The sequence below is a fragment of the Brassica napus genome, chromosome C7 (assembly GCF_020379485.1).
Source record: "Brassica napus cultivar Da-Ae chromosome C7, Da-Ae, whole genome shotgun sequence".
Taxonomy (NCBI): Eukaryota; Viridiplantae; Streptophyta; class Magnoliopsida; order Brassicales; family Brassicaceae; genus Brassica; species Brassica napus.
In genome coordinates, this window is record NC_063450.1 from 17,802,834 (window position 1) to 17,824,309 (window position 21,476).

A 21,476-nucleotide genomic window follows, 5' to 3' on the forward strand; every position below is an offset into this window, starting at 1 on the left:
ATTAGAATCGGATATCCGCTCCACTCTGATGTAAATATATATTTCAATATATAATTTTATATAATTATTATTTTAACATATAATTTTATTTATAAAATTACTTATAAAATTATTAAATTAAGAAAGGAATATAAAATCTCTATAAATTTTATATGTTTTATAAGAAAATTGATTAACTTTTAAATTTATGAAACATATAGTTTCACTAATCTTTGGTTTTTTTGTTATGTAAGAGATATATTTTGAAAACAAAACTGTATATTTTTTTTTTCTAAATTTACTTGTATTGAACAAAGCGAACGAAATATTCGTAAATATCCGTAAATATTGATAAATATTTGTAAATTTTCGGCATATTTAGAAAACTGAATCTGTATACTTTTCCGAAACAAAGTAAAAAAAAAAACTTATATATCCGTAAAATACGAAATAAATCTCAAATATTAAAAATTATGGTAGTATTCGATCCGGGTCCCCATATTGCTGCATATATTTAAATTCTCACCCATCATAATATACCGTACATATAATATGTATAGCATGTACACAAAATGGTGCATATAGTTACATATCGTATGCATTGTTTGGGAACAATAGAGTTTATAATAAACACATAAATTAAATAAAGTCTTATAATATTTTTTAAGTCTTATAGAATTTTGGGATACATACTTTAACTATACTAAAATAACTTACAAACTAGTGTAAAAATAATTTTCAATCAAAATAAGCAACTTTTGTTTTATATTTCTTAAATCTACATTGATGTTTCTATTTACATATATATGTCACAGTAAATTTCTAAAGTAAATATTTGTACAACTTCTTTACTAAATTAAAATATATAGCCAAAAGTTTTAGTCCAAGCTCTTTTCAAAAAAAAAAAAAAAAAAATTAGTCCAAGCACATCCATAGGGATCGAGTATTATATTAGATTTTTCTATTATATAAGATTTTCATATGTATTATACTAACAAAAAACAGTATCCTATAGTATTATCAAGTTTCTACACAAAATTTTAATATTATTTAGTATTTGTGACTGTTTGTGTGATACAGTATGATTTTTTTATTGGTTGAGTTAGCTGTAATCCATATTGGTTTATGTAAAACAAGTAAAATAAAATTTGTAATTATTTAATGGATGTGTAAAAACTTTAAATATCATTTATACTGAAACATATGAAGTATTTAAATTTAGTTGTTTGGAATATATATTGTCTTTTACACAGACTATTCGAGGTACTCCTTAACATTTATTTATAAATCTTGTTTTCTTTTAGTTTTACGATATATAAATGTCTTACATAGATATCTAAATAGTTATCTAATATAATTCCTTAAAATGCTTAGAGGATGCGATCACTTTTGTATAATGTTTGTAGAGAAGTTCTAATTTTTATTTAATTGTGGATTTGTTAATAATTAGATTATAAACCTTAATCAAGTGTCTCTCAAATTCAAATTTAACTAGATTACAACCCGCGTTCAAACGCGGATTACGTTTTTTAATTACAAAATAATTAAAATATAATTATCTTTTTATTAACTTATTAGATAATATGTTTGGTTACATTGATTTTTTGTTTTTTATTTTCTTAAAATTTATTTGTAATCATGTTTTAATTGGTGAGAAAAACAATATGTTTCGAGTAAATGATATGGGAAATAGTTTTAATTTTTTTTATAATTAGATGTTCTGCCCGTACATGCAGGCATAATGTTCTAATAGATATTTATCTGTTTATAACTATTAAATCAAAACCAACATGATAAATTATTAATTATGTTTTTAAAAAGATAAATCAAACATTAAACTATATATTTTATAATAAAAAATATTATTTCAGATAAAAACCCAATGTGTTTAAGAATTATCTTATGTTTTAAAAATATATTTTATTTTGAGAATTTTATTATATTTACTTATAGTGAATTATCAAATATAACATATAAATAAAATATTATTAATATATAAGACAATTTTCTTAAATAGACCTTTTTAAGTTTTTGTCACAAAAATAGACCTCAAAAACTAAAATGACCAAAATAGAATTTTTTGTTTTGAAAATTTTAACTTTTTTTTTGTTTTTTAAACCCTAAACCCTAAACCCCACCCCCTTAACTCTAAACCCTAATGTCTAGATTAATTAACCCTAGGAGTATAAGTATATATTTACTTCTTTTGATAAAATATTTAAGTCTATTTTGGTCATTTTTATTTTTAAGGTCTATATTTATGACAAAAACTTTTTTAGGTCTATCCTAGGAAATTTCTCTAATATATATTCATTAGTTTTTATCAAAATATACATATGCTAATTGTTGTGTTAAATTTTAAAAACATTCACATATATTTTTAAAATATATTTATTTGTTTGATTAGCATTTAATTATAAATTTTTTTATATCTAACTATAAATTTTATAATAAAATATTATTTTCAGATAACAACAGAATATATCTAAGAATTATCTTATGTTTTAAAACATGTTTTTATTTTTGAAACTTTTTCTATATTTAATTATAGTCAATTATCTAATATAATATAATAAATATAATAGTATTAATAGAAATTCGTTTTTAATTATTTATATTTTAGATAATTTATTATTATTATTAATGTTAATCACTTATTTAATCAGATATATTTTAAATATCACGTTAAAAGTTAGACTGGTTAATATCATTGTTACCCTTAATGAATTTATATATATATATATATATATATATATATATATATATATATATATATATTATTTAATTAAAAGCGAATTTATATTAATAATATATTTTTAAGGAAGATAATTCATATATTGTGTTGTTATCTTAATGAATTGATATATATATATATATATATACATATATATATATATATATATTATAATTAACAAAGAATTTTTTATTTATAGTATATATAGTGTTGTTATCTTGAAATAATATTTTTATATTATAAATTTTTAAATTAAGATATACAACAAATTATAATCAAATATTAATCATGTAGAAAAATTGCATACATATATTTTCTAAAATATTTTTAATATTTGAGTGTTTTTAATTAAAATATATATTAAACAAAAATAATTTTATGTTTGACTTAATTTTTGAAGCGATAAATAATAACTTATCGTACCGATTTGATTTAAACAAATAAATATTCGTAAGAAGATTATGCCCGCATTTGAATAATTTTTAACGTGAGAGTTCTGTTGCAAAAATTTACTTCACAAATAATAATATAGATTTTTTTGAGTAATTTATATAATTATTCATTAAGGGTATAAACGATTTAACCGCTCTAACTTTTAACGTGAGAGCTCCATTGCAAAAATTTACTTCGCAAATAATAGTATAATTTTAAATTAGTTTTTATTTTTTGAGTAATTTATATAATTATTTATTAAGGGTATAAACGATATTAACCGCTCTAACTTTTAACGTGAGAGCTCCGTTGCAAAAATTTACTGTGCAAATAATAGTATAGATTAATAACTATGTTATATAATGTTTAATATTATATATTGTGTAGGATAATAATATTATTAATTTATATAGTTCAAAACTAATATACAACATTTAAATTTTTTATACATACTATATTATTATCACAATTAATAAATCATAACGTAAATGGATTGGGCAAATTGGATTTATATGGTTTAGTTTGTTTGCTTTATATTATAAGATTTATTCCTCTTATATATTTAACGGATTCACTCAGATAATGGATTTTAGAAATATAAAATATTTTTTTGGGATATAGGATCGCAGGTTAGTTAGGAATAAATAATGGATATTTTCAAATTTGCTTCTTTAACATTAGCTACAATATGAATATTTTGTAATCTTTAAAATTTAAAATTGCAAAAACATGACTGATCCAAAAATGCAAAAAAGAAATAATATAATCTTACGGCATATATGATTACTTTTTTTCTAAGTAACAACAGAAAAACTCAAAAAAATTCATGAATACACATAATATATATATATATATATATATATCTAAAGTATGACAATTTGAATCCACTCATATGAAAATTATATAAAGGATACCATTTTTTCATATATGAACGACTGAATGTATTTCACACTTCATGTTTGGCATAGGTACAATTGTGTCATCCATGTTTGGGTAAGCCATATTTTTATGTTCTAACAAAGCCATAAATTATAATGATGATGGTTTAATTGTTATCTTATGATATAAAGAAACATAAATCTAATCTTTGGCGAAACTAACAGATAACATGGCCATATATGAGTAATTGGACTATTCTTAAATTGGTGAGGTATGAAAGTGCATATTTTTTATATTTATTTTTTTAATTAAATATAAGAACTGATTTCCCAGTTTTATTCATTAAACTTAATATAACTAGGGGGATTTGTTCAGGTTCTTATTGGTGTGTGGTTAGTATCGTACCACCGGTCCTTCCATCTGACGTTGTAAGCGTTCCTTTCTATTGTTATTGGAGGAGGCGGTTGACGAGGAAAGTGTAAGCTTCTTCTGGTCTGAGGAGTCTTCGTTCTTTTTTGGATCAACCGGCAATGTGGCATATTCCAGTGACGTACATTGCGTTCGATCATGGCAATGTTACATTGCATTTGCTTTTGCAGGTTTATAGAGCAAGTTTCTGGTTCATTTCATGGCGGTCGTCCCGTACCGCTTTTATGCATCTCTGCTCATTGGTTTGTAGTCTTCGGTCTACTCTCCTTGGACAGCTCGGTGCTGTAGGAGGCTGTGCAGTCGGGTTGGAGCGATTTTCAAAGGTTTGTGTTCTTTATCTTCCTTTTATGGCATTTGTACGTTCATCGACAAAGACGATAACAAGTTTAGAGGCGTTCATCGGGAACTAGCTATTTCAGAAGATAAGGATAGTCCCGGCATCCAAGGTAGCGACAAAAACTTTATCCGTCTGTGGTCATTGTCGAAAGTTGAGAATAGCAACCGATTCCTACCGATTTTTGAGAATCTTAAAAACGGATTAGTGGTACGTGCCGGATTTGTGGGTGGGTGAATCTAGTTTTAATGATACATAGACTTAAGAAATTTTGTTCATATCAAGTTTATAATCGAATCTTGTATCCCCGTTCTCGGGTTGTTTTAATATAAAAAAAAACTAGGGGGATTTGTTGGTTTATATACCTAATTACGACTAATTTATTAAAATATCTCAACTACCCGGAAGTCGAGAATTCAAAATTTTTGCGTTATTGAATAATTGAAAGAATCTGGTTTCAGTCAGAGTCTGAACCTTAGAGCAACATTATTGGAAGGACATAATTTTATGTTCTTAGCTTATTTTATTAATTTTTTTTTGTCATCAAATACAGACTCATACTGACTCTGTGAACCACTCCGGTAAATTTTGATCCATGTGAACGACAAACGACGGTTGTTTCCTTGCACTGCGTGCTAGGCTATCCGCTCTTGAATTTTGCGTCCTTGGTACATAGATAATATCCGAACGTGTGAAAACCTCTTTCAGGGACTTAATATCTTCCAAATAACTTGCAAATGCGGGTCATTCTTCTGGTTCCGAAACCATCTTCACCAACTGAGAACAATCCGTTGCAAATGTAACCTGAAACTGGCGTAAAGTTTTCATACATTCCATTGCCCAAAGTAGTGCTTCTATCTCCGCATGTAGAGGGGATAGACAAGCTCGGACATTCTTTGCTCCTAACAACTCATCAAAGCCTTCTAAAGTACTTAGCCAACCTTGCCCAGAGAAAACTTCATTCTCCTTCCAAGAACCATCTGTAAAACACCATCTCCCCGGAATTGATGGGAGAGTCGTAACCTCAGCATGGGACCCTATCCTGGTCTCGGTCAATACATGTGCATCAGCCCAAAGTGTTGACTCTGTTTCTGCCAATTTGAGCGTGTCTCTTGGATCCATGTCCATATTACTGAACACTTTATTGTTCCTTCCTTTCCAAATATACCAAAGTATCCATGCAAATTGATGGTCCTCCATCGGTGGAGAGACTCTCCAGAAGAGATGATCCATATTTGTAAAAAGGGAGCTCGTTGGGAACATAGTTGTATTTGATGGTATCTTGGAGAGAGCCCAAACCTGAAGTGTAGGAGGACATTCAAAAAACACATGATTGATCGATTCCTCTTCCGCTCCGCAACGTGCACAGCAGGTGTCACCTTGTATTCCTCTCGCTTTCAGATTCTTCTTGACTGCTATACAACCTGTAACCAATTGCCATAGGAAATGTTTTAACTTTGGGGGGCACCGTATTTTCCAGCAGAAAGCCTTCAAAACATCAACTGTGGGTCCAAACATTAAAAGTGGTCTTTCCCTGTCTGGATAAACCCGTTCGATCTGATATCCTGATTTAACCGTATACTTCCCATTGTTTGTGAAATGCCATTCATCCCTGTCCACCATCTGGGTTTTACTCAGTGGTATACTTTCTATAATTTTTACATCCTGGGGATCCATCATAGCCCTGAGTGCATGCGAATTCCATGTCCGCGAAGTAGAGTCAATAAGAGAATCCACTGTGAGGTTTGGATCGAAAATATGTTGATTTTTATTTGCTGGCCTCGGGCGAGTGGTTGGGAGCCATGGATCGTTCCTTACAGATATAGATGATCTTGATCCCACCCTTTTGATTAGTCATTTTCTTACCAGAGATCTAGCAGAAACTATACTCCGCCAACCATATGACGGAGAATAAGAGCGAATCGGTACCAGGGGTGATGCATTCCTGTAATACCGTCCCTTAAAAACCTGGGAAAATAATGTATTTGGCTTCTCGATCAAGTGCCACAATTGTTTACCAAGCATTGCTGTATTAAAATCTGTAATATCCTTAAAACCTAAACCCCCAGCTTCCTTATCAAGACACACTTTATCCCATGATTTCCAGTGCATACCTCTTGTCCTTCCCCCTGGGCTCCACCAGAATTGTGCGACCGCGTTCGTCAGTTTTTTAGTTGTTGCCTTAGGTAGACGGTAAACAGACATCACATGGTTGGTAATGCCATTACCACATATTTAATAATCACTTCCTTTCCTCCCTTTGTGAAGAACTTAAAAGTCCAACCATTAACCCTATTATTTAGCCGGTCCTGCACAAAGCTAAAAACCTGTATATCGGATCCTCCCAAATTTTCTGGAAGACCTAGATAAGATCCCATACCTCCAAGATTCTGAATTCCCAATATATCTCTTAAGTCTTGTCTAGTTGATTCCTCAATATTGTGCCCGAATTGGATAGAGGACTTATCAAAGTTTATAAGCTGACCTGATACAACCTCATATTCCTTTAAGATCCTAAGGATAGTATGGCATTCCTCTTTCAGAGCTTTACAGAAAAAAAGACTATCATCCGCAAAAAGCAGATGAGATATCAATGGACATGCTCTAGCTACCTTCATTCCCGTCAAAAGTTTCCCTCTTTCCGCCTTTTTTAATATTTACAATTAGAGCCTCAGTACACAGGATAAATAAATAAGGTGATAAAGGATCCCCTTGTCGTAAACCCCTATGTGGAACGATAAGGCCCCGTGGTTGTCCATTAAGTAGGACCCGATATTGAACCGATGATATACAGTCCATCATTAATGTAATCCAATGAAAATCAAAACCCATCTTCTGTAGGAGAGCCTTTATAAAATCCCATTCCACTCTATCATAAGCTTTGCTCATGTCCGTTTTAATTGCCATATATTTTCCTTTGCACGCCTTATTCGTCCGTAATCCATGAAATATTTCCTGAGCAATAAGAATATTATCAGAAATTAACCTTCCTGGCACAAAAGTTGACTGAGTTTCTGAAATAAGAGAAGGTAGACATATCTTCAATCTATGACACAGAACCTTCGAAATAATTTTATACCCAACATTACACAGACTAATCGGCCTCAGTTCTGTCATCCTTGTAGGCCTCTCCGTTTTTGGAATCATACAAATATTAGTAATATTTAACCTCGGATCCAATGTTCTAGTAACCAAAAAATTATTCACCATGTCCACCAAGTCCTTCTTAATAATATGCCAGGAGTGTTGAAAGAAAAGAGTTGTTATACCATCCGGTCCTGGTGCCTTCTCTGGATGCATCATAAAAAGGGCTTCTCTGACCTCATCCTCTGATGCTACTCTTAACAGACGTTAGTTCATCTGAGGAGTAATACCCGGTGATACCTCTGTGAGAAAGTCATCAAACTCCGTTGGAGAAGTGGTAGTGAAAAGCTCTTCGAAATAGTCCACTGCCACTTTTTCCACACCCATATCTTCCGTAATCCAATTTCCCAAAGCATCATATAAACCCACAATCCGATTACGTACCCGTCGTTGCTTAGTCAAAGCATGATAGAATTTTGTATTGAGATCCCCCGATGTGTACCACGTATTCCTACTCTTTTGGTGCCAATACCCCTCTTCATCTTTATATGCATCTTGCAACTTCTTTGAGACCTCGATAATATCCTCCTGAGATCTAGAATTATCTGTTTGTACCTCTTCAAGAGCTTTTTGTAATTCATTAATTTTGTCCTTCCCATAAGGAGGATTATTTTTTCGCCATTTGGCAATTTCATGTCGACAATTACTATTTTTTCCACTATTCCAGTTTCCCTTGTTGCACTATAATCTGACCAGCCCATTGTAATTGATTCCAAAAGACCTTCTTGTCCAATCCATCTTTTATCAAACCGAAATTGCCCTTTTCTCCTAGTGACTTTATCATCCAGATAAGCCACAACTGGGCGATGATCAGAAGCCACCATCCCTAAGTATTCTGTATAAGAACATGGAAACAAAGTATGCCACTCCTCATTTGCTAAAGCTCGATCTAGACGACATCTTACCGTAACTGCCCCTTTTCTTTTTCCCCTTCTCCCTTGCCATGACATTTTATTTCCCCGTGCCGGAAATTCCAATAACCCAGTATTCCTTATCATATTATTAAAAGGAATAAAAGAATCCGCACTCCGCAGTGATCCTCCATCCTTTTCATGATTTCCAGTAATCTCATTTAAATCCCCAATGATGAACCAGGGTTCTGAACGCGCAAGCCCATATCTCGTCAAACGTTCCCACACTTGTTCTCTTAATTTTGGAACAGGATCACCATACACAAACGAAAGATAAACCGTCTTTCCGTGGGTCACCGCTTCCACATCGATCATTCTATTACTAGAATATAAGACTTGGACCTGAGAATCATTGTTGTAAAAAAGCGCTAAACCACCACTCCTTCCCAATGGATCAACCGTGAACAAATTATCAAATCCAATATGTGCTTGGAAATCTTGAACAAATTTTGAGTCTTGTTTTGTTTCAAATAAAAATAAAAATCCGGTTTATGTTTATACCATATCTCTCTTAGATAGCTCATAGTCCACTTGCTTCCCATGCCTCTACAATTCCAACTAAGCACTCTCATTTAAAAATATAAATAAAAACTCCCAAGAGTTTAGCGAAATTAGGTTTGAGGATACCCTGAAATCCCAACCACCAAGAAGCAATAAGCCACCGAACTCCCAAATTAACCGCCATAGTAAACAGCTTCAATATGAAAAAAAATAGATCCTTGCTCCATTCCAAGTATATACATTATGTCCAGCTTATTTTATTAATATTTTTATGTTAAGAGACAAATGTAAGGGACAAACCCAAAAATGTAGATTATTGGTAGGACTTTTTAATGTCTCTTAGTAAATTAATTATTTATTTTAATAATTAATGACAAATAAAAGATAAGTTTAAAATAAAACATATAACATTTAAATTGAAAACATTAGAAAATTAAAAAGTAGAAAAAAAACAAGAAAAAAAATTACAAACATCATAAATAAAAGCAAACAAACATTTTATTGAATTCATAGAAACTTAAACATTATATGTTATTCGGAAGATGTTCAAATTTATCCCATATATTTTCAATCAAATCTTCTTTTAATTGTTGATGGATTTGTGGATCCCGAACTTCTTTGCGACGACCAATTGTGTTGCCGTGTTTTGTAGTCGATTTCGATGTGGACTGAGTTTTCAATTTGCGGGATTTCGAAGTGGACTGAGCTTTGGCTTTCTGTTTGGGGAATTCGAGAGCTTTCGATTTTCGGGATTTCGATGTGGAGTGAGGTTTGGCTTTCGGTTTGGTGAATTGGAGATGTGGCTTTCGATTTCGATGTGGAGTGAGTTTCGATTTGGGGGATTTTGATGTGGAGTGAACTTTCGATTTCGTATAGGGGATGAATCCTCTCGCCGTCTCAAGCTATGGTTTCAGACGAAATGAAAGAGAGCAGAGCCAACCGCAATACGAGTTTCGCGACTTCGATATCATCTTCCAATCATCTTCCGCCACGTTGACTTAAGGACGAAGCCGGATGTCCCTTAGTTAAGGCCCGTTTGCAATGTTTTAACTGGATTTTCATTTATTTTTCGACCCAATAATGCTAAGGGACGGACCTATCATACGGTGATAATGTTGCTCTTAAAGAAACGGAGAATATCATCACCGGTTTTATCCATTATTTTAGCTAAGAAATTAAATAAAGCAGCCCCAAGCCAAACAAGTGTAAAGTGTACCACAACAAACAACACCGACCATAATTCTGTCACTTATATGACTTCAACATTTATTACGGTTCCACCTATAATGGTGTGCGCTCGCCAGATTCCTTTTATATATTATGGCTTATCTTTGTAAGTTCATTTATCAAAAGGTCATCATCTGAAATGCTTTAAGATTGTGGAGTTTCAGTTTAGAATGATATGGTCTTCCTTTTTATATGTTACATATTGAAAAATAGAGCAAGTTGGAAAAGGAAATGAGATTTAACGAGTTTGAAACTAGCAGTGACTATATCTACCTCTTGCAAAAAAATTAACCAAAAATCCACCAATATAATTGTAACATTCCTATTTATTACATTAATGTATGTTAATAAACATAAAATAATTGATTTGATTATTTATATTATTAAAGTACATTAATTTTTATCACATTTGTTTATAAAAATCTTAGAGCTAAGTGTGATTCAAAATCTTAGTGCTAGGAGATGAAAACTGAAAATATGTATAGTCTATCACAAAATCATTGTCAATACCGTGAAAAAAATCATTTTTGAGTTTTACAAAAATAAGCGGTGAGTCGGTGATAACTCATGATTTTAATAGTATTTAGCATCTCATTTAGTTCATTTTAATCATTTTACGTTGCATTTAGGTCTTAATATTGCATTTACATGCATAATTGCATAAATAGGGGTTAATATGCACATTTGAGAAGTTTGGGACGAAATTGTAAAGTTATCTTTGCAATTTACAAAGTTTATGGCCAAATTGAGAACTATCAAGAGATGGGGGACCATTCTGCAAATGTGAGGGGTCTAATATGATCAATTGAAAGATTCTGGGTCAATTCGAGAGGTCCTTTGTGTAAATCCGAAAGCGTTGGGGCCAATGCGAAAAGAACCAAAACTATGAGGACCAGATGTGCAAAATAGCCAAAGTGGCCATTGATGCTTCACGATTCTCTCAGAAGCGACGATGGAGCTTCGATCTGCGACGGCGAAGCTTGAGGCCACGCGGAGAGCAGAGCACGGCGGACTCTTGTCGAGGAAGAAGTTTGACTCGCGGCTGAGCACGGCGGAGACGAGAGCATGGCGCAGAGAGTAAACTCAGAAACTCGAGATGCAAAGCGGAGATGAACACGAGGAAGAAGAGTGCGACATTGACGACGGAGCTGAGCATGACGACCACGAGATCCGGAGAGCTTAACCACGGACCATCAACGCGGACCCGAGGACTCCGCGGATTCATGCCCGAGACTCGAAGATTGGAGAGCTTCACTGCGGGTTACGGACGCGGCTTAGAGCAACCCGCGGGCTACGACGCGGACCGCAGACGCGGGCTGAGCATGACCGCAGATTCGTGGCAGAGAGCTCCAGGGAGAACCGCGGCCAGACGTCCGGTGAGCAGTCCGCGGTTCAGTCAAGCTGAAGGAGACAAGCCGAGATTTGATTTAATTCCGGTTTAGTCTGGTTTGTGAGGTTAAACCAATTCGAGTTTTACCTCTCTATAAATAGATTTAGATCTAAAAACCTTATTTGTATCTCATTTTCTTTCCAGACTTTGTCTAAACTTGTAAAACCTCGAGTTTTTTGTAATCTAAAGAAATACTTCATCTTATATTTGTGTTTCTCTTGCTCATTAACATGATTAGCATTGATCCTTACATGGGTTTAAAGTTTTTCATGAAGATTAATGAGTAGTCACTTTGTGATTCATGGGTTAGATAGATTAGGGTGATTAAGTGAATATTTAGAATGTTTATTGTTTGATTAACATTATTCTATGCTTGTTTGATTAGACTTTAAGCTATTTTACGCCCGGAAGGTGTTTGTTAAAATGCTTGAATGAATTTATCATTGTCTTTTACATATTTGGCCAACGGCAGTTGATGTCCGAGATGTTTAAGTGGTTAGTAGACTTGTGATTTATGCATGCATGAATGTGTTAGCCAACGGGAGTTGATGTTTGATGCATGACTAGAATAGGGATTATTATCACGGGAGTGGATTAATCTATTTTGAATGAGATCTAGACCTATAGACTTGTTGATTGTTTTGTTTGAACATCCTAGATTGAACCTTGATCACCTTATATCAATTATCTTTGACCATGGATCCATCCTTAGCATTTGATTGAATTCTTGCACTTATTTCTGGATTGAATTTGAGATCACCTTGTTTATATTCCTAGGACATTAGCTTGTTACAAAATCATACATATTCTTGCTTGCTTAGATTAGGAAAATTTGTGTATTCTTGGTGTTATAGATCTCTAGTTCTTTGTGGATTCAATCCTAAAATGCTACAATGACATGTCATTCGATTGTAGTATTGTTGGCACATTAGGTTAATCTTAAACGCTTAATCAGTCGGTGACAGTATAAACACTAATACACTGATACTTACAAGATTGAAGCCTCATTCATTAGAACTTACAAATTAATCCGAGCTTTCTCTCATACGTGGTTTCAAATTCCAAAGATCTCGTCTAGACACACAGCTCAGTTATATATAAGTATAACATGGTTAACATATAAAACACAATATCCAAATTAAAACATGCAGTTCAAACTCAAAAGAATTCTCTAATAAATACTCTGATACTGATACTTACAAGATTCAAGCCTCATTCATTAAAACTTACAAATTAATCCGACCTTTCTCTCACACGTGGTTTAAAATTCCAAAGATCTTGTCTAGACACACAGCTCAGTTATATATAAGTATAACATGGTTAACATATAAAACACAATATCCAAATTAAAACATGCAGTTCAAACTCAAAAGAATTATCTAATAAATACTCTTTCAGATCGCTCTTTATTTGATTTGGTGATATTTTTTGAAGATAATTTTATTTGAATAACAATTTTTTAGTTGACATACAATATGTTATATACAATTTTTTTGAAGATAATTTTAGTTGACATACATGTCGGCATGTGGTTTGTTTTTGTTAACAAAACTAACACACACGTAATTTTAACAAAGATAATATTTGTCTTTTAGATGAACGAGTAACATTGTTAAAATATTATTAATTTTTAGGTGTTGGTAAAAAGGGGCAGACGCAAAGCCACAGGGTCACATGCCCACAGATTTATAATTTTCAAAATCAAAGGAATGCTCAATTTAGAAATTATACATAATGAAAAGAGTCATATGCACCCATCTAAATATAATCTTACATCCGCCCTTAGTTGGTCACCACGGCCTATAGGCCCTTGTTTCCCACGAAAAGTTGTTTATATTCTTAGAAGTAATTACATTAACAGTGTGAATTTACACATTGTAAAAAAATTCTAAATATACGGTAAGCATCACTAGGTTTCATTATGATGTACGTGTAAATTGTAAGAAGGTATTCTATCTTATTCATTTATAAATGAATACACTGGTATTTATAAATACATGGCATATATGATTGGCATATATGATTCTAGAGTATTAAACATTGACGACTGTATGTTATACTAGAGAAGGGATGTTGATCGTACTAGTTGTCTATTTTGTCGCAAATCACGGTTTCAAAAAACAAATGAAAAGACTAGAATCCCATATACGAAAAATGTGGTATTTGCCAATAACAGACAGACTGAAGAAGTTATACCAATTCGAACATACATTGGAGAATGTGATAATCCCTTGTTATAGAATGTGATAATTTCCAACATGTATTTTGGTTGGAAATTTTGGACCAAATAGTCTCCTCGGTTAACGGTTGAAAATTCTCAACGAAAATTTCTGTTAATTTATGTTGAATATATCTGACAGTAAAAGTTCATCGGTTAACGATAGGAAATTTTCAATGATTTCCAATGGATATATAATTTATGACGATACGGAGATGATTACCTTATCCGTCGGAAATTAGTACGACTTTTGACGGGTTTCCAACGGTTATTGCCGTTTGTAGTGTTACTCTCATTTTTACTCATCCAATTCTAACAAAGAGTAAACTTATTCCATACCAAATATGTCAGAATTAATATCAAGGATATGTTTACCCTTAATATAAATACCATTGAGGGTGTATTCAACTTAGATTTTGAGGTGACATGTATTAAAATGACAAATCCATTGTTATTCAAAAAAGAATTTTAAAGACTCATTTAAAATCCAATGTTATTGAATTTTACATTTCATAAAATACTCTAAAATTTGATGTCACTGAAAAAAATTTAAATTGCAGAGTTTTCAAATTTTTAGTAATTTTAGAATGTTTCTGTCGTGTTTTTTAGTTTAAAAAAAAAAATCTCATGATTTTAAGTGTGATACTCTAGATTGGTTTAACAAAAATCACTTTAAAAACTATAATTCATGTAAAATCATCTAAAAATGCATTAAAATCAAATGAACTCAAACTTTAAAATTAAATTGAATACACCCCCTATTTATATTTTAAAATTAAAATTAAACCGCTTCTTTTTGTACCAAAAGACACAACCCTTCCAAAAGAAAACTTCTTAACAAATTTATATATTGTTTCTTTATCACTTTTTCATGCTATTGTTCTTACTCCCTTTCATTTTTAATGTCCTACAGTTTTCGTTATGGAAACAAGTGTTTAAAAATGCAGCCGAGTTGACGCAAAATCGGCCGAGTCAGCGCTGCAAGAGAAGGTGATGATCGGTCATTCGGTTGGCCTAGGCGGTGCTTCGAGTTATAACCATGTCAACCCAAGAGATATGAAAGGGCGGCGTGTAACTGTGAAAAACGAGTTGAAGAAAAAAAAATTAAAATCCAACAATCATATGATAGTCATGGGTTGATCAAACGATGTGTCTCTCGGTTGGAGAGTGTTATTCTGGTGGTGTTTCTTTTCGGTGGCCATGGTTTTCCATTGGAATATTTAAGTCGGCATAGGTATCACGTTTTAAACTCAGAAAACTCCCATGGCATCATAATTGGAATAGTTAAGAATTGTGAATTTACATTGTTTTCTTCATGCCTATTTGCAACTGCCTGTTTTGGATACATGCTTAAATTTCCAAGAGGATATAAAAACATTCATAAGAGATTTTATGTATATTATCCCACACAAACATATTTAATTGTTGGTTAGAGACAAACAAAAATGTTATAGAAACCTAAAATTTATGTATGTTCAATATTCTTAACGAAATATGTATGAAAGAAAAGTCAAAAACACACAAAAAAAACACATCATACAGTTTCTTTTCTTTGATTTAAGTCAGTTGCATCTATTTTTTGTTAACAACCACTTATTCATCAAAATTAGCAACTTTTGACACTTATGTCTTTTCAAAGGTGTCGTCGCTGGCCGTGAAATGAAAATCAGTATTCGTCGTACAAACGAAATTTAGATTATCTCACATTTCAAATTTGAATGGATATTTCTTGGTTTACACATTTCTTGCTTTGATCTTGAAATTACATATTTTAACAATTTATTTCTTTGTTTAGCAGCACAAAATATATTTAATATTTAATTTTAAATTTGTAATGTTTTATGTTTTCTATCCAACCAGCTTTCTTTTATAAACCTCCTTTGTTTAAATCGAATATTGGTTTCATTTCTATAGCACTTAAAATAAGTGCAGTGAAATTAGCATGGTTTTATGTATTAAAATTTTCTTTAACGGTATGTATTGATAAACAACATTTCATGTAAGATTAAAGTTTCCGGTGCACAAGAAAAGATTAAAGTATCCAGCAACATATACGATATCTTCTTTGTGTTTAGAAAGTGTGAAAATTATCTTAAATATACTACTTTATTTTGTTTGTTTTTCCAAATCCATAGTTTATATTTAAGCAGGTACATTATGTAAGTGAACAAACTTTTTAATGAAATAAGTTACGATTTTAAAAATAAATGATTAGATCTTAATTTTCCTCTAAATTCAGAAATGGGTTTTCTATAATTTTATTTTTCTACATTTTACATTCACAATTTAAGTTATCAAAATTTATTGTTTTAACTATATTATTCATTATGAAATGAAAAATATTAGACACAAAATATATTTTATAATAATTTTAAGATCAAAGTACTTTTATTAAATTACTGTTCTCAAGTTTTTTATAATATAATTGTTCTACATTTTTAAAAAAATTAATATATAATACTTTTCCATGATTTCGAGAGAATTTGGCTGGTTGGGATTGTGTAGGAGGAGGTGAATTGAAATGCATCTTTTTGGTGACGAACTCTCTCTCCTCTCGTGTTATTCGTTTTTTGTAAATTTTAATATCTTACTTTATCATCTAAAATATTTGTAACAATCCAATAAAAATGGTGTCAGTAAAAATCAAGCAAAAAAAACACTAATGAGCGGTGAAGATTGTATTACATATCTTAAATGTATTGAATTATGTTGAAAAGGTATATTCTAATACGCGTCACATTGTTTTCACTAAAAATAATGAAAAAAGAAAAAGTCAATATCTTATGAATCGGTATAGAAAAATATATTTGTAGTCAATCAACATTTAGATGAACATTGCTATTAAACCTTTCATTCAGTTTTGCCAATACTATTTTTTTAAACGTAAAAAATTGATAGATATTAATTCCTACACAAGCTTTTTTATCATAAGATCTTTCTTAATCATATAATCATTATAAATGACTTTAACGATGCAATTTTCATTATAATTTCTTTCATTACCATTAATTATAAAGATTATATACTCCAATTATACATTAGCTTTGTAACAGATTCTTACAAGAAATATTGTAATTATTTTATCTTTTCAACTCTATTTTTTTTTCAATTTGAATGACATATTCTCATTTAAATATTATAATGTCCAGTTATTTGAAAATTTTACCAAAAAAAAATGTTGAGAAAGTATTAATCTCATTTTTACCCGATTGTTGCTATTGTGTGTTTCAGAAAAGCATATTTACTAGATGGTTATATATGAAAAAAAAAAATTGTTAATAGATGTATAAGATATGATTTACATTCTACTTTCAACAAATATGTTTAAGACAATTCAGTCATTAGCAATGTACAATTTTTTTTTGACATCCACTCATGCACAATTCAGTCATTATCAATGTTTGTATTTTATACCAATATTGACTGCTCACTAAATTAATATGTTCATCCTTATGTTGGTATGTTATGTAAAATTTGAACTTTAAGTATTACTGTAAAATGCCTTAAAAATTATAAGATAATATTTTTACAGTTGATCGTAAAATTCTTAATTATTTCAAAATTGCATATATTCATTTAGTCTTATTTACAATTATTTTTGGATACACCAGAATCCAGATCAATTGTGTAGTTTTTCTCTATGATGTTAGTTCATTACGAAATTACAAATCCACTAAAATTTTATACTTGAAACATCTTATTAAAGGCACCATATTCTAGCAAAATTATTATTTTAATTTTGGTGCCCAAATTTATAATAAATTAGTGGTTCTTTTCAAACATCGCAATAGAACAAATTAATTTCATCTTATTTGGCTATTATGTATCCTTTAATATATATTAGGTTTAACAGTAATTACAAAGATTAAATATAAACTAAACCTTTTTATGTGTCATCATTTTCATTTCAAATATTTTATACTTTTTATTTTTAATTGTATTTAAAATTTTGAAGTCTTTCCTCCGTAACTGCGGGGGTCCTTATCCTAGTACTTATAATAGGAATATATGTTATATGTAATTATAACAGGTACACATGTTATTATAAATTTGCATGTAAATAATTACCTAGTGTTGGTACATACTACATATGATCACTTATATAATCCGTATATTGGTAACCAAGAAATTCCGAGCTTTTGACCTACATGCGAAGCTGACTTTTAATGATAATTGTAGGTGATACATATTAGACACGAAGTGTCCCACATCGGTTGTTGGAACGGATCTTAAGCAATATATAAAATAGATGGACCACTCCACTTATCACCAATTGGTTTTAGGTTGGAAGCTCATCTAGCTTAACATGGTATCAGAGTCCGATTCATGCAAACCAATCCGATCCATTATCGATCTAGCCCAAAGTCGGCCCATCGATCCTTACCCGTACATTTCGAGATTGACGCTCAAAGAGCCATCATCTCGAGGGGGCATATTAGGGATAAATGTCCCACATCGGATATTGGAAGGGATCATTAGTAATATATAAGATGGATGGATCATTCCACTTATCATCAATTGGTTTTAGGTTGGAAGAACATCTAGCTTAACAATACATTCATATAAATGCTCTCTTTCTAAGTGTAGAAAGCCTCTAGGAATTGAAATAGGATCAGATGGCAGTCAAACATCATCTTTTCAAAACGGTTGAACCAAACCGTATTAGATATGGTCGTTTTATATTTCTTTTCCGCAAAGATCATCACATATTTTTATCAAAAAAAAAAAAAAAAAAGATCATCACATATTATCCAAACATATGAATATTTCAATTTCAGTTTACGAAACAAGATGACTAAAACAACACCCAATAAGCACAAAGAATGATAATTTGTTCAACCGCAAGGATGTGAATATTAGTGGTCAATAAATATTAGCATAAGGTTGTGACTTATGACTTGTCAGCTGCTTTAGATTAGGTTGGGTCCATATTCAGTTACAACTTAACTGCAGTGAATGATTCACCTACTTTTCATGTACGGTAGGTTTGTGTGTTACAGAGTTACAGTTCACATAAATTTATCGTCCAATATCTATAAAAAATCAAAATATGTGGTAGTTTAAGTTAACAAGCTAATAATAAGTTTGAATTTGCTTTACTTCAGAGAAATCAATATAAACCTGTGTTGCTAAATGACATTTATAAATCAATACAATGGGCTTTCGGCCGATATACTGGTTATGGGTTCTGGTCCATTTTGGTAAATGGTGGAGCCGTTGATGTGAACAATAATAAACAGAATGATAAACAACCCGACGTGGCTAGTAAAAGAGTTGGATAAATTCAGAACAGTTCAAGCAGAACTTGATTCTCTACACAACATGTATTCAATATTCAGTAGACCTACGGTTTTTCATTTGTACTTTGACTTAGTTACTCACTTACTCTCGCACCTTTTGATTATGGTTAAAACTACCACAGTGCATAATATACAATAAACTTAACCACACGTAATTTATTTGAGCAAAACGAAAGATCTTTTTAAGAAAAATGAGAGTGTTTTAAGTTTTGTACATAAATCTAGAGGCTGTATTGTATTATGTATTTTAGAAAATTTCAAAAGTTTTGGTTTCAATGAATTTTAGATGATTTTGGAAGAATTATTAAACCTATAATTTTAATTAAATCACTCTAAAGTCTTATCTAAAAGAATGAATAATTTAGATAGATGATGAATTTTCGTGAGATTGTATTAGTATTTAGGTTTGTACTGCCTAGGGACCTAGTAATGTTCATTGGAATGTTGTGGCTTTACAAACATAACAACATGTAGGTCGAGGGATTTGGCAGCTTCAACTGTGAAAATTCTGAAATAATGTCTTCACATAAATAGATATGGGAAGGTTAGAAATTAAAGAACATTTATGATGTGTAGTGTTACTGATTATTCTATTTTTTAAAAAAAATCTGATTTTTGTTTTGTTTTGGGTTTGTTCAAGAGTTAAATGGTAGGAACATCCATGTGAACCTTGCAAAAGCGAGACCAAGTGCCCTAAGATCATCATATGATGATGGTGCTGGTTATGGTGGTGAAGTTGGTTGTGACTATTAAGTATTAACATCAAAAAGAATTGAGAGAGAGAGCGAGAGAGTAATTATAAACTCTGCTCCTCGTTTACTCTCTTTTTTTTTGCTCACAATTTTTTTTGTCGTTGTCGTTTCATGATCTGGCATATGGTAGTGGTAGTCTCCTCTTGTTGCTGGTCGTCATTCCCTTTTCTTCTTCCACCTATTTTTTCGTACTTTATCACCTTTGTTTTATCTTCTTACTTGACTCTGTAGATTTTATGTGAATCTAAACTGAAATCAGTGATCCATGCTTTCTATGAAGCTCTAGTGGGATAAGGCTGGTTAGGGCGGCTAAAGAGCCTTCATCTCTATCTTTGTGACTTGCCGAAGCTCAGATATGAGTCAGAATTGAGGGCTTCAGCGTTACGGTTAGTTAATTGATTTTTTTGAATCTATGGCATCCAAAATCATCTCCATCATCACTCTATAATTTACTGATAAATAGAGTGAGAAATCTTCATCCTCACTCTATAATTTACTGATAAATGGAGTGAGAAATGAAACATGAAGAAAAATAAAAGATTAGTCCACTCCATTTATAGAGTAAACTATGGAGCGAAGATGGAGATGCCCTAAGTGTTTCATCGAATACAAAACAATGATTATTTTCATATGAGATTTGTATTGTAGCCCATAAATAGAATACTCTACTTATGCTTTTTATATGAACCAACTTAATCTTACTTTATTAGATTTTTTTATTACAATATTTGTTCTTCAGGTAGATTTTTACTGTGCAAGATTTTTATAGTTGTGGAAGAAATTTTTTATTACTGCTGAAATTTAGTAAATTTTTTTTTGAAGAAAATATCAATTGAAATAAATGTAGAAATTCCTTTACAATTAAAATGCTATTGGATTTTCAATAAGCGTATCTCATAAAACATTTGTAAACATATTAAAATAAAAATATCAATATTTAAAATTTGATAAAACCATTTCTGTATTTAAAATTTGATAAAACCATTTCTGAGAGATTTTGATATGTGTTTTTATATTTAAGATATATACAATTAAATATAATTATATTTTGTGTTTACATATACTGAGAAAACCATGTTGTGAAATCTATTAGAAGTGCTATTGGCAAGGCATGGCACCTTCAAAAGGGAATATCTTAATAATTACCGAAGCTTATATTATCGATACAGAAAATAAAAGCTAAAGTTCATAAAAGAAAGCATAAAAAATAAAGATGATAATAACATTCAAACCAAAATAGTTGATG